Below are 14145 nucleotides of genomic sequence, written 5' to 3'. Positions count from 1 at the left end.
AACAATTCTGAAGGATTTGTAATGGAAAATAATATTCACATCTAGAGAAAGATCTTAGGGATCTGAATACAAACCAAAGCATATCATTTTCCATTTTACAAATTGGTTTTTTGCTTTACTGTTTTGTTTTCTTTGATTTCACTTGTTTTTTTTTTCCTTTTTAATCTGATTCTTCTTTCAAATATGACTAATACAGAAATATGTTGAATATAGCTATATATGTATAATTATATCAGATTACTCACTATAAAGGAGAGGGTGAGGTATTAAAGTCAAAAGCTTACAAAAAAGTATGCCAAAAACTATCTTTGAATATGGTAAAAATAATAAATAACAATTAAAAAAATAAAATAATTGATTTAACATAAAATACTTAGGAGACTACATGCCCAAAAAAACCCAGAAACCCTATGAAAAAAATAACAAAACACTTTTCACACAAATAAAATCAGATCTAAACAATAGTTATACATGTTATACATAGTTATACATGTATAACCTTTATCAGGTTACTTGTTGTCAAGGGGAGGAGGAAAGAAGGGAGAAAAATGTGAAATTCAAAACCTTACAGAAAAAAAATGAATGTTGAAAACTATTTTTTATTTTTTGGAAAAATAAATAAACATTTAAAAAAACATCTTGCTATGTTACAGCACTCTATCTCCTAGTTCAATGATCCTATTTAAAAAAAAGAAAAGAAGGTTAATTTGGCATGACCTCCCTTGGTGAAGCTATTTTGGCTCTTTGTAATCATGCTTACTTTTCTCGATTGGCATTCACAAGCCTGAAAGACACAGTAAACATTGCCTTGGTCTCAAAAAGTCACCTTTATATTTATGCATTTGCCTTCATATAGTGACACAAAGAAACTAGGGGAAAATATCCTCCAAAAATTCCTGGTCAATCTCCCAGCTTCTATTCAGGACTTGCTGATTCATTCAGAAATGTGTTAGTGTTTCTTTCACTATCTCTCAAACTTCAGTTAAATAATTCTTCCTTATAATACATATCCCTTCTCTCTCAGTCTATTATGGTTTAGAGACATAATAATATGCTAGATGATAATGTAACTGATTATCTTAGTCGTTTAATGGAGCATGGCATCAGCTCATTCCTACACATTTCCATGGAAGTAGCATTAGACTGCCTAGGGGAACAAGTCTAAAGAGACCATTTCCAGGTAAATAGTTTGCCTCCAGGGAGCAAGGTGAAAAATATAGGTACTTTTCCTCAAGCAAGAATTCCCACTTTGCTCTACTCAAAAGCTGATGCCATATTTTTTCCTTGGCATTTCTTTTGTTATTTGAAACTGATAGCACATTCCAATTCCTTCTAAAGAGCTGGTACAGCCTATTTTCCCCCAAAGCTCTCAAGTCTGTTTAATTTCCCTGCTTGCCTCTAGCACTTCTGATACCCCTTGACAAGGCTTTTCAGATTTTTTACTTATTGTAACTGACAAGAGCAAAGCCTTCTGGGGCACCCTGGTGTTGTTTTAGACTGCAGACTGAGGATGGAGGCACTGATGGGTTTGGTTGCTCTCAGGATACTTTGTGTTTTCAAGAGAGGAATTGAATCAGAAAATAAATTTTGTTATTTATAGACAAATAGTATTGTTTTCCTTCTTTTCAGCTTTCCAAGGTGATCAGTTATACAATACTGCCCCATTCTCTGCCAGAATTGAACTCCTCTATAGGGTAATGATGAAATTGCCCATCTGTCCTGAGGGAGAACCTGCACTTTGTAAATTTTCTGAGGAAAAATAGCTTTGGGCAGGAGTAAAGGAGAGTAATGAGTCTGTAACTTCCTGCTAGAAATTCCGCTTTTAGTGAACTGGCTTCATGAGTTTCTTCCAGGCTTGCTTTGCTGCAATAGTCCTCGTCTCTTTCTTCTCCAATGATCCTGCTACAGATCCTCTTTATCCATCAATTGAATTATTGCAATAATCCTCTAAATAGGTCTTCCCTATATCCTTTCTCTCTCTCTGCTTATATTATACTGCTACCAAGATAATTTGCTTTGTATTATTGTGAAACTTGTCTGCTCTTACAATTCTGTAGAAAAATTCATCCATTTGCAGTTATTGCATCTGGGTTCAAAATTACTCTGTCTGATCTTAAGCAAATCACTTAACCATTACAGCCTTAGTTTCTATTCTATAAAATGATGACAATGAATTAGAAGGTTTTTTCAGGGTTCTTCTAGTTCTACTTCTATGTTCTTTTGATCCTCTTATCATTCATCTACATAAAGATCTTAAAGGGTTCCTTCTTCTCATCTGGATCAGTAATGGACTACTCAATTAAGTGAATATCCTTCAGTTGGGGAATGGTTTAACAAACCGTGGTATATATATATGTCATGGAACACTATTGTTCCATTAGGAACCAGTAGGGATGGAAATTCAGGGAAGCCTGGAAAGACTTGCATGAACTGATGAAGAGAGATGAGCATAACCAGAAAAACATTGTATATCCTAATAGCAACAGCTATGAAAATTGCTTTCCAGTTTACTCTTTTCCTTCTAATCTTGACTGCATTGGTTTTATTAGTGCAAAAGTTTTTTTATTAATATATTCAAAATCATCCATTTTGCAATTTATAATGTACCCTTTTTGTTGTTTGGTCATAAATTTATTCTCTTTTCATAGATTCAATAGAGTATTTCTTATAAATTGGTTTATGTTATAGCTCTTTATGTCAAAATCCTGTATCCATTTTGACCTTATTTTGGTATAAGTTATAAGATATGGATCTATATTTTGTTTTTACCATGCTCTTTTCCAGTTTTCCCATTTTGTTGAAAAGTGATTTCTTCTGTCAGAAGCTAATGTCTGTGTCTGTCAAACAATAGATTACTATATTCATTTTCATCTTTTGTACCTATTCTAATCCAGTGCTCCATTACTTTATTTCTTAAAGATTTTATTTATTTTGTTTCTATGGTATACATTATATTACTTTATTTCTTAACTAGTACCAGACCATTTTGATGACTGCTAATTAATAGTATAATTTTAGATCTAGTACAATTAGACCATATTCCTTTTCAGAGTTGTTTTTTTTCCCATCAGTTCCCCTTGATATTCTTGAATTTTTGTTGTTCCAGATGAATTTTGACCCTATTTTTCCAAACTCTGTAAAAATAGGAGTTTTTTGGTAGTTTGATTGATGAGGGACTGAATAAATAATTTAATTTGAATAGAATTTTCATTTTTATTATATGAGCTCAGCCTAATCATGAGGAATTGATGTTTTTCCAGTTGTTTAGATCAGTCTTTATTTGTGTAAAAAATAATTTTATAATTGTGTTCATTCATCTTCTGGGTTTGTCTTAGGAGGTGGATTCTCAAGTATTTTAAGTGTTTAAAGTTACTCTAAATGGAATTTCTCATTCTATGTCTTTCCCTTGAACTTAGTTATTCATATATAGAAATACTGATGATTTATATGAATTTTTTTATTTTTCAGCTAAATTTGTCAATTGTTTCAAGTAGATTTTAGTTATTTCCTAGAGTTCTCTAAGTCTACCATCATATCATCAGTTTTGCTTCCTAATTGCCAGTTCTAATTACTTCAATTTCTTTTCCTTTTCTTATTGCTAAAGCTAATATTTTAATACTATATTGAATAGTAGTGGTGATAATCAGAATCCCCATTGCATATTATATTTACTGATGTTTAAAGATAGGTACTGCTTGCTATTTTAAGATTTATCCCCATTTATTACTATACTCTCTGGTGTTTGTAAAAGAATGACTGCTGTATTTTGTCAGAGGTTTTTGCAGCATCTCTTGAGATAATCATATTATTTCTGCTGGGTTTTGTTATTGATATGCTTGATTATGATGAGATTTTTTTCTAATTTTGATCCATCTCTGCCAATCTAGTATAAATTCTATCTGATCATAGTATATTATCATAGTAATAACTTATTGTAATCTTTTTGCTAAAATTGTATTTAAGGTATTTTGCATCAATTTTTATTAGAAAGATTGGTCTATAATTTTCTTTGTATTTTTTGAAATATTGGTTTATAATTTTCTTCATCTTTTTTTGGCTCTTCCTAGTTTAGGTATCAGCACTATATTGCTGTTTTCAAAGGAATTTGACAGAATTCCTTCTTCTCCTATTCTTAAAATAGTTTATCTAGAATCAGAATTACTTGTTCCTTAAATGTTTGACTGAATTCATTTGTAAATCCATCTGGATCTGGAGACTTTTTCTAAGGGAGTTTATTGATGTTTTCTTCAATTTCTATTTCTGAAATGAGGCTATTTAAATATCGTATCTCCTCTTCTGTTAATCTGAATAGTTTCTTTTTGGTAAATATTTGTACATTTCACTCAGGTTGTCAAATTTGCTGCCATACAAGTAGGCCAAATAGCTCCAAATTATTTCTTTAATTTCCTCCTTAATGTTAGTGAGTTCATCCTTTTCATTTTTAATACTGGTAATTTGGTCTTTCTTTTTGTTAATCGGATAAACCAAAGGTTTATCTAATTCATTGTTTTTATTTTTCAAAAACCCAACTCAGTTTTATTTATTACATCAAATTTACTTGCTTGCAATTTTATTCTTCTCTCCTTTGACTTTCATAATTTCTAATTTGCTATTTAATTGAGGATATATGTTTTTCTTTTCCCAGTCTTTTTAGTTGTATACCCAATTTATTGGTCTCCTCTTTCTTTATTTTATTCATATAAGGATTTAGAGATATAAAATTTCCCCTAAAAACTGTTTTGTGTTCATACCATAAATTTTAGTTTATTTTCTCATTCTTTTCATTTTCTTAGAAGAATTGTTGGTCATTTCTATGATTTGTTGCTTAATTCACTCTTTCTTTTAAATTAGGTTATTTGGTTTCCAATTAAGTTTTGATTGGTCTTTCAATGGTCCTTTATTACATAGGCTTTTTATTGCATCATGATCTGAATGGCATACATTTATTATTTTTGCCTTTCTCCATTTGATTGCAAGGTAAAAACCTTGGCATGGGTGCAATGTACTGCAGAGAAAAATATATATTCTTTTTCATCCCCATTCAGTTATCTCCAGAGATCTATCAAATCTAAGTTTTCTAAAATTTTATTCACCTTCTTAACTTCCTTCTTGTTGATTTTGTAGTTAGATTTATCTAATTCTGAGAGAGGGATATTGAGATTCTCCACATTTTAGTTTTGCTAGCTATGTCTCCTTATACTTTATTCAGCTTGTCCTCTAAGAATTTGGATTTTATATCATTTCATGTATATATGTTTAATAATGATATAACTTCCTTGCTTCTGGTTCCTTTAAAGAAGTTGTATTTTACTTACTTATTCATTTTAATGAGATCTACTTTTGCATTTGCTTGGTCTGGAATCAGAATTGCTACCCCTGTTTTTTTTTTTTTTTACTTCTCCTAAAGCATAATATATTTTATTCCATCATTTTTTTCTTTATCCTTTGTGTGTGTGTGTCTCTCTCTGCTTCAAATGTAGTTCTTGTAAGAAATATATTATAGGATTTTGGTTTTAAACTCATTCAGCTATCTGCTTCCATTTTATGGGAGTTTTCTTATTTTTGTTCCCTTTTTTTAGATTTTTTTTAACAAGGCAGTGGGGTTAAATGATTTCCCCAAAGTCACACAGCTAGGTAATTATTATGTGTCTGAAACTGGATTTGAACTCAGGTCCTCCTGACTTCAGGGCCGGTGCACTATCCACTGTACCACCTAGCTACCCCTTTATGGGAGTTTCATCCTTTTCACCTTAACAATTAAGATTATTAATTCTGAATTTGAGCCCATGCTATCTTTCCCTATTTGTAATTTTCTCTTTCCTTTTCTCTTATTCCTCCTTGCCAATGTCTTACTCCCTTTTCCCATTTAACTTTTCTTTAAAATTTTAACTTTACCTTCACTTTTACCTTCCCTTTTTTAATCCCTTCTTCCCCTTTCTTTAGTTTCTACCTCCCCACCCCACATTCCTATAGGATAGGATAGATTTTAAAGTCAATTGAGAATGTATTGAAAGTAGAATTTATTCAGTGTTCACACCCACCCTTCTTTCCTTCTATTATATATAATAGGTATTCATAACACTTCACCTGATGTTATTTATCCATTAATGCCTAGCCTTCTCTTCATATAGTCCTTCTTTTTATGTCTTCATTGTTTTAACCCTGTCTTATACCTGCATCCCCTTTGTCAAAACATAGTTCTTTTATTTGTCATGATAAAAGTGTCATTAGCTAAGATTGATAGATTGATTGCTAAAAAGAATGGTCTCATGGTCAGTATCTTCCTCTCTTCTGTCTCATTAGAAACATGCTTCTCAAAAGTCATAAATCATGCCAAATTGTAATTGACATATTTGCCTCCCTCTTTTTCAAGTACATTCCTGTCATAGACACATAACTCTTATGAGCCAAAGCATCATGCAAAGCCAAATTATTTCATGGAAGCTTATTCTAGGCCTCCCCTGCACTGCCCCCCCCCCCCCAGTATTCTCCCTCCAATTGTAGTTAAAAGCATTAAATAAAGCAAAATTGTTTCATAATCTTTCATAATCAGTCCCTGGATATACTCTCTTCCTATGGCTCTTTAGCTCTCCAACTATGGTACTATAAACCTTTTAAACTAAAGTACGATTATGAGATCACTTCCTAATCTATTTAGGTCCACCCTTTATAAGTATGCTCCCACTCTCAGTCCCTATTGTACCACAACCCTCCTTAACTAAATTATTTTAGTAAAGTAAGGTCACTTCAGGATTCAATTGCTTATAGAGCCTTAAAGTATTCTTCCTCCCTCTGTCTCTAGAGGAAATAATATCCTCATCATCAACATTGTTTTATCTCATTTATACCCATGCCCTTTAAGTCAGTTCCTTCAACTATATTCAACCCTTTAGCTAAGATAGCTTTCTAGAGTTACCAGTGCTATCTTCTTTTGTGGGGATATACACAGTTTAATGTTCCTGACTAGCATTTTTTTCTCCCCTTTCCATTTACATTTTTGTTTTGATTTGTTATTTTTTATATCTTTTAAATTTATTTACACATTACTAAAATAGTCTTATTGTAAGAATCCACATAATCCCCCCATTCCTCCACAAAAATAGAAAAACCTCATGAAATATAAAATGAAAGAAAGAGGAAAAAAATTGTACTTCATTCTGTGTTCAGATACCATCAGCTTTGACTCTGGGGTGGATCACACTAATTATCTATCATAAGTCCATCAGAGGAGTTGGTTCTGTATTTTTCCCATAGATGCTACTACTCATTATATTTCCCTCCATTCATTCCTCCCCACCCACATTTATTTTATTTTCTCTCTGCTTTCACTTTGTCCCTCCTGAAAAGTATGTTATTGGACAACCAAGTGGCATGGTGGACAGAGCACAGACCCCAGGGCCAGGGGCCTGAACCCAAATCCCACCCCAGACATCCAATAACTAGAGTCTTGTGGTCCCAGGCAAGCTACCCAATCCCATCACCTTGCAAAAAGAAGTGTGTTATATCTGACTTCCCTCTCTCACACATTCTACCTCTCCTATATCACCTATACCCCCCCCACCTTCCATGTGTCCTTTCTCCCACCCCCTTCTTCTCCTTTTTTCCTCTAGGGTAAGAGAAATTTCCACACTTTATTACATATCTATCTATCTATCTATCTATCTATCTATCTATCTATCTATCTATCTTCTTTCTATATATGTTGTTTCCTCTCTGAGCCTTTTCCAATGAGAATGAAGGCTCACTCATTCCCCCTCATCTTCCCCACTTCCAATCTATGGCAAAAGTTTCTTCTCTATTTTACATGAAATATCTTAGCCCATTCTATTTATTTTTTCCTATCTCCCAGTACATTTCTTTTTTTACATATTGACTCCATCTTTATAATATAGTATACCTTTATATTCAGCTCACTCCTGTGCCTTGTCCTGTACCTCCTGCTAACTGCTCTATTAGTTGAGATGATTCATATGAGCTATTAGTATCATCTTCCCATGCAGGAATACAAGCAATTCAACTTTATTGAATTCCTCATTATTTACCCTTATCATCCACTTTCTCCATGTTTCACCTGAGTCCTATGCTTATAGAGCAAATTTTCTGTTCAGCTCTGGCTGCTTCAGTAGAAAAGTTTGAAATTCCCCTATTTCACTGAATGTCTATCTTTTCCCCTGGAAGAGGCTGGATAGTTGATTCTTGGTTGCATTCCAAGCACTGGTGCCTTCAGGAATGTTATATTTCAAGCCCTACAAGCCCTTAATGTAGATACTGTAAAATCCTGTGTAATACTGATTGCAGTGCATTGGTATTTGAATTGTTTCTTTCTGGCTGCTTGTAATATTTTTACTTTGACTTGGTAGTTCTGAAATTTGGCTATAATGTTCCTGGGAGTTAATTTTTTTGTAATTCTTTCATTATGAGATCAGTGGATTTCCTAAACTTCTATTTTACCCTCTGCTTCTAGGATATCAGGGCAATTTGTCAATTTTCCTGTAGAAATTCTTTAAAAATGAAGTGATGTGGACTTAGACACTTAATTTCCTAACTGTACGTGGGCAAGTCAATTAATCCAATTGCCCTGCAAAAACAAAAAACAAAAAAATTAAGTGATGACTCTTTTCTTGGTCATGACCTTCACATACCCCAATAATTTTTAAACTATCTCTCCTGTATCTGTTTTCTAATGTAGTTGTTTTTTTCCAATGAGGTATTTTACATTTTCTTCTAGTTTTTCATTCTTTTTGTTATTTTTTTATTTTTTCCTGATTCCTTGCAAAATCATCAGCTTCCCTTAGCTCCATTGTTCATTTGAAGGAGTTGTTTTCATCAGAGAGTTTTCTTACCTACTTTTTCATCTTGTTATTTCGTCTTTTTAAAGATATTTTTCTCCTCATTCACTCTTTGGACTGCTTTTTTCCATTTGACTTAAACTTGTTTTTTAACATGTTGTTTTCTTTGCCATTTTTTCATATTTCCTTGAGTAAGCTACTGACTTGGTTTTCATGTTTTTCAGCATTGCTCTCATTTCTCTTCCCAATTTTTTCTCTACCTCCCTTATTTGATTTTCAAAATCATTTTGTTTTGAGTGTTTCATAGTCTGAACCCAATTCCTATTTTTCTTGGAGGTTTGGGGTACAGAAGATTTGATTTTGTCATTTTCTGGGTATGCATTTTGATCTTTCATGGGACCAAAGTAATTATCTTTAGTCAGGTTCTTTTTTTCTGTTTACTCATTTCCCCATTCTATACCCTGACTTTGGGGTGCTTCTTGAGCTTTTAAGTGTTATTGAAACATCCCCATAAGGACCTCAGTTCCTTCAAAGTCTTATGAGAGGATCTGACTGCTGTCTTGGTCTGTGCTCTGATCTATGGATGACCATAAGCACTCCCCCCTGTCTGGAGCTGTAAGGAGGGTACCTGTTTTGTTATGGCAATAGGAAGCCCCAGGTTGTGACCAGATTTTACATATGATCAAGGCACCAGAGTCCTGTCCCCAGGATAATGGAGAGACCTCAACTGTCTCCTCCCACTCCCTCATCTTCCATGATCTAAGTGCTCTGGAAAAAACTGCCAGGCAGCTCCCTTCTGGGTGGTTCTGAGGACCTACTTCCATGTCCCTGATTTGGAGCAACACTGAAGGACAGGGTTGAGGGATATGTTAGCCTGGGCTCTGCACTCACTCTGGCAGAGTTCCCTCATTGATTTTACAGATTGTGCTTGGTGATCCCTGGATCGGATCTGGATACTGCTTCTGCTGCCATGCGCCAGACACCCCCAGGGATCCAGGTGCCCCATTGGTTATTCCTGGAACTCATTTGCTCCCAAGGTGGAGCAGAGCATTCCTACAGAATCTTCCAAGTTACCTTGGGCCGGAGAATTGTTTCACTAGGTCTTTCTGTGAATTCTTTTCTTGCTAAAATTTAGTTATAATTTTAAGGACTTTGGAATATTTTGGAAGAGAGCTTTTGGGAAATCCTGCTCTCATGTCACTATTTTTCTTATGTATCTCTTGAGTCTTGTATTTGAAGATTGAATTTTCTGTTCAGTTCTGGTCTTTTTAAGAGAAAATTTTGGAATTCCTCTATTTCATTGAAAATCCATTTGTTTTTACTATTGTCGAGTAACTGAATCTTGCATGTAATTAATTCTACATTGTAATCTAAGTTCCATTGTTCTCTGAAATATCATATTGCAGTCCCACAGGCCCTTTAAAGTTGAAATTCATAAATCCTGTGTGATTCTAATTATTCTGCTTTTGTATTTCAATTGCTTCTTTTTCATTGCTTTAAGTATTTTCTTCTTTAGTTGACAGTTCTGGAATTGTAAATAATCCTTGAAGTTTTTATTTGGGGGTCTCGTATTCTGTGTATTCTTTCAAGGAATATTTTGTCTTCTTGATCTACTGTAAAAGAAGTTTTCCATGATAATTTTCTGAAGGACGTTTTCCAGGTTCTTTTACTTTTTGATCTAGACTTTTGATAAGACCGATAATTCACAAATTATTTCTCCTGGATCTATTTTCCATGTCATTTGCTTTTCTATAAAAGTACTTTACATTTTAAATATTTTTTTTAGTCTTTTAAGTTCATTGTGTTTGATAGACTCTTGGTATCTCAGAGTCCTTAGTTACTTTTTGTCTAATTCTAAAAGGGTTTATTTTTCTTCAAGTAGTTTTTGTGTTTCCTTTTCCAATCAGTTAATTTATTCTGCTATTCATTATGTTGTTTTTTTTTAATTGAATTATTTTATTTTTGATGAGTTACATTCTTTTACCAGTTGGTAACTTTTACTTTTAAAGGAGTTGATTTCTTCAGTCAATTTTTTATCATTCTCTTTTATGGCTCTCATTTCTTTTATTTTTTTTTTCATTTTTCTTCTTTCTCTCTTCTTTGGTTTCTAAAATCTTATTAAAGCTCTTCCATGAAGTTTTGGATTTGAGTTCAATTCATAAACCACTTTGAGATTTGCCATGTAGGGAATTTATTGCTTTTTTTTCCTGAGATGAAATTTTTATCATCTCTGTCTGAATTTTATGCTCATTTTGGTTTTTGCTCATTTTAATACTTGAGCTTTGCTCCTTGGGTATAGAAGTATAGTCCTGTTTTTTTGTGCTGAGACTGGGGTCTGATCCTTAGCTTGTTGCTTTCTAAGTGTTGCCCATGCAACCCAGGTGTTGTCAATACAGAAATTTCTTTCCTTCTTTATGTCCCAGGCTGCCTATGCAGTGGTTTATTCTTTACATAGTCCTTTATATTGCTCCAGTGATCCCAGGTCTCAGACATTGCCTGAGGCTGAGAACCTCCCTGATGACCTGTTATCTAGTTGCCAGGTCCTGAGCTGCTGTCCAGCTAATGGGGCTTTGGTTGCTATCTCCCTTCCAGGACCTGGATTGTGCTGTGGCTAAAAGTCTCTTGCTGGCTTTCCCAATCTTCTGTCTAAGTTGGGCTTTACTTCTTTTTCCCTGACGAGACAGACCTTCACTGAAAATCCTCCATGAAGTCTATTGCTGAGAACTTGTTTTGCTCTTTTTTGGTGACATCTGTAGCTTTAAAGTCTGTGTAGAGGCTTCATTTGACTTTATGTAGGGGGAAACTTCCAGGAGTATGGTAATTTCATGGTGCCTTTCTTGGTTATATCCCAGAAGTCCTACAATAGGTGTTTTAACATTAAATAGCTTTTATTCATGATAGGTTATTTTTCCAGTTTTCTCCCAACCAATCATCTTTATTTCTTTTTTTCCTTATTACTCATCAATTTGCACACATATATTCATCTCTTGACCTCTTTTTTCCTTTTTGACCACTTCTTTTTATGGTTTTCTGAAATTTTAATGCCTAAGCCTGAAAATAGTCATACCTTAGAAATCTAGAATTTAGAATTGGAAGATAGTGAATGTAGAATCAGTCACCTGTGTACTTTTAATCAAATTATGTAAATTATTTGACCTTCAACTTTTATTCTGAAGTAGAAGTTAGGTTAGATGATCTTGAAGTCCTGTTATCCTTCAATCTCTATTATCAACTATTTTAACCTTCCTGTTTTAGAAATGATCAAGCTGATGATCAGAGAATTTAATTATTTCCTTTAATATAAGTGCATGTAAGTGATAGGCAACTCAAACTATTGGAGGTTCCTTGACACCCCAATCACATTTACTTTGAAATAGACCCTTTTGTTATAATTATCTTCGATTCTTAGTATTTCTTCTTGTTACCTAGGTCATTTGGAATGTAATCATTTTAACATTATCAGAATTAGACCAAAGAACAGTAATTGATTTTAAATTGCAACTGGTGACTATCAGGATAATTGCAATACAAAATATCAAACATCAAATCTACTATGTCTAACCCCAAACATTATGTTTTCACAAAGAAACCCCCTTATCTTCTTGCATATTTTCATCTTTATAAAATGGAGAACTACACTGACTTGACTTGCAAAGTCATTGTATAGAGAAACTCATTAGTGTTTTCAGAGTAATTTGGAAAAACTCAACAAGCATTCTCTAGCTGCTAATTATCAAGATGGAAAAGGTCTTATAACTTCAATGTTTAGTAATGACATGTTCTTCTGAAACTCATTAAAAAATCATAGGCTTTTAAGAGTGCTATTCTTTTGTTATTAAGGAGGAAAAAAATTAAGGTACTTAAAAAAGTCAGTGATCATGTCCCTTCAATTGCAAAAAAGGTCAACCACCAATAACTAAAGAAATGTATGTTTTATTTTATTATTCTAATATAATTATAGTGTATTATTAGTACAACTTTTATCAATTGGAGATTTTTTCAGGTAATCATTTTCTATTTCTTTAAATACTCTAAGTTAAATTCAATATGAAGTGGTTGCAGGGAAGAAGAAAAATTTGTTTTTATTACTGTGACAAATGTTCCCATTTTTGTCTTTTTAACCTTTTTCTCATCTCATTTGGATTATGTTTGTGTCATTAGAAGTATCTACTTTTCTAAATTAAAGGTAATAGTCCTTGGTCTTTGCTCAAACTCCACAGTTCTTTCTCTGGATACAGATGGCATTCTCTATTGCACACAGCCCCAAATTGTTCCTGATTGTTGCACTGATAGAATGAGCAAGTCCATCAAGGTTGATCATCACCCTCATGTTGCTGTTAGGGTGTTCTGGTTCTCCTCATATCACTCAGCATCAGTTCATGCAAATGCCTACAGGCTTTCCTGAATTCCCATCTCTCCTGGTTTCTAACAGAGCAATAGTATTCCATGACATAGATATACCATAGTTTGCTAAGCCAGTTCCCCAATTGAAGGGGGAATTGAAGGACATTTACTTGATTTCCAATTCTTTGCCACCATAAAAAGGGCTGCTATGAATATTTTTGTAAAAGTGATGTTTTTACCCTTTTCCATCATCTCTTCGGGGTATAGACAGTAATTGTATTGCTGGATCAGAGTATACACATTTTTGTTGCCCTTTGGGTATAGTTCCAAATTGCTCTCCAGAAAGGTTGGATGAGTTCACAGCTCCACCAACAATATAATAGTGTCCCAGATTTCCCACAACCTTTCCAACAATGATCATTGTCCTTTCTTGTCATATTGGCCAGTCTGAGAGGTGCGAGGTGGTATCTCAGAGAAACTTTAATTTGCATTTCTCTAATATGTAATGATATATAGCAATATTTCATATGACTATGGATTGCTTTTATCTCCTCATCTTTAAATTGCCTTTGCATATATCCTTTGACCATTTGTCAATTGGGGAATGGCTTTTTGTTAAAAAAAAATTGGACTCAGTTCTCTGTATATTTTAGAAATGAGTCCTTTGTCAGAAACATTAGTTGTAAAGATTGTTTCTCAGTTTACTATTTTTCTTTTGATCTTGGTTTCAGTGGTTTTGTCTGTACAAAAGCTTTTTAATGTAATGTAACTAAAATCATCTAGTTTGTTTTTAGTGATATTCTCCATCTCTTCCTTAGTCATTAAACTGCTTCACTTTTCATAGATCTGACAGGTAAACTATTCCTTGATTTTCTAGTTTGCTTATAATGTTTTTTAAGTCTAAATCCTGTATGCATTTGGAACTTATCTTGGTATAGGGTATGTGGTGTTGGTCTAATCTAAATTCTTCCATACTAACTTCCAGTTTTCCCAGCAGTTTTTAAGGGAAGAG

Source organism: Macrotis lagotis, chromosome X, assembly GCF_037893015.1.
Source record: "Macrotis lagotis isolate mMagLag1 chromosome X, bilby.v1.9.chrom.fasta, whole genome shotgun sequence".
Lineage (NCBI taxonomy): Eukaryota > Metazoa > Chordata > Mammalia > Peramelemorphia > Peramelidae > Macrotis > Macrotis lagotis.
The sequence above is the reverse complement of the archived record's forward strand: the minus strand, read 5'-3'. Positions refer to the sequence as shown.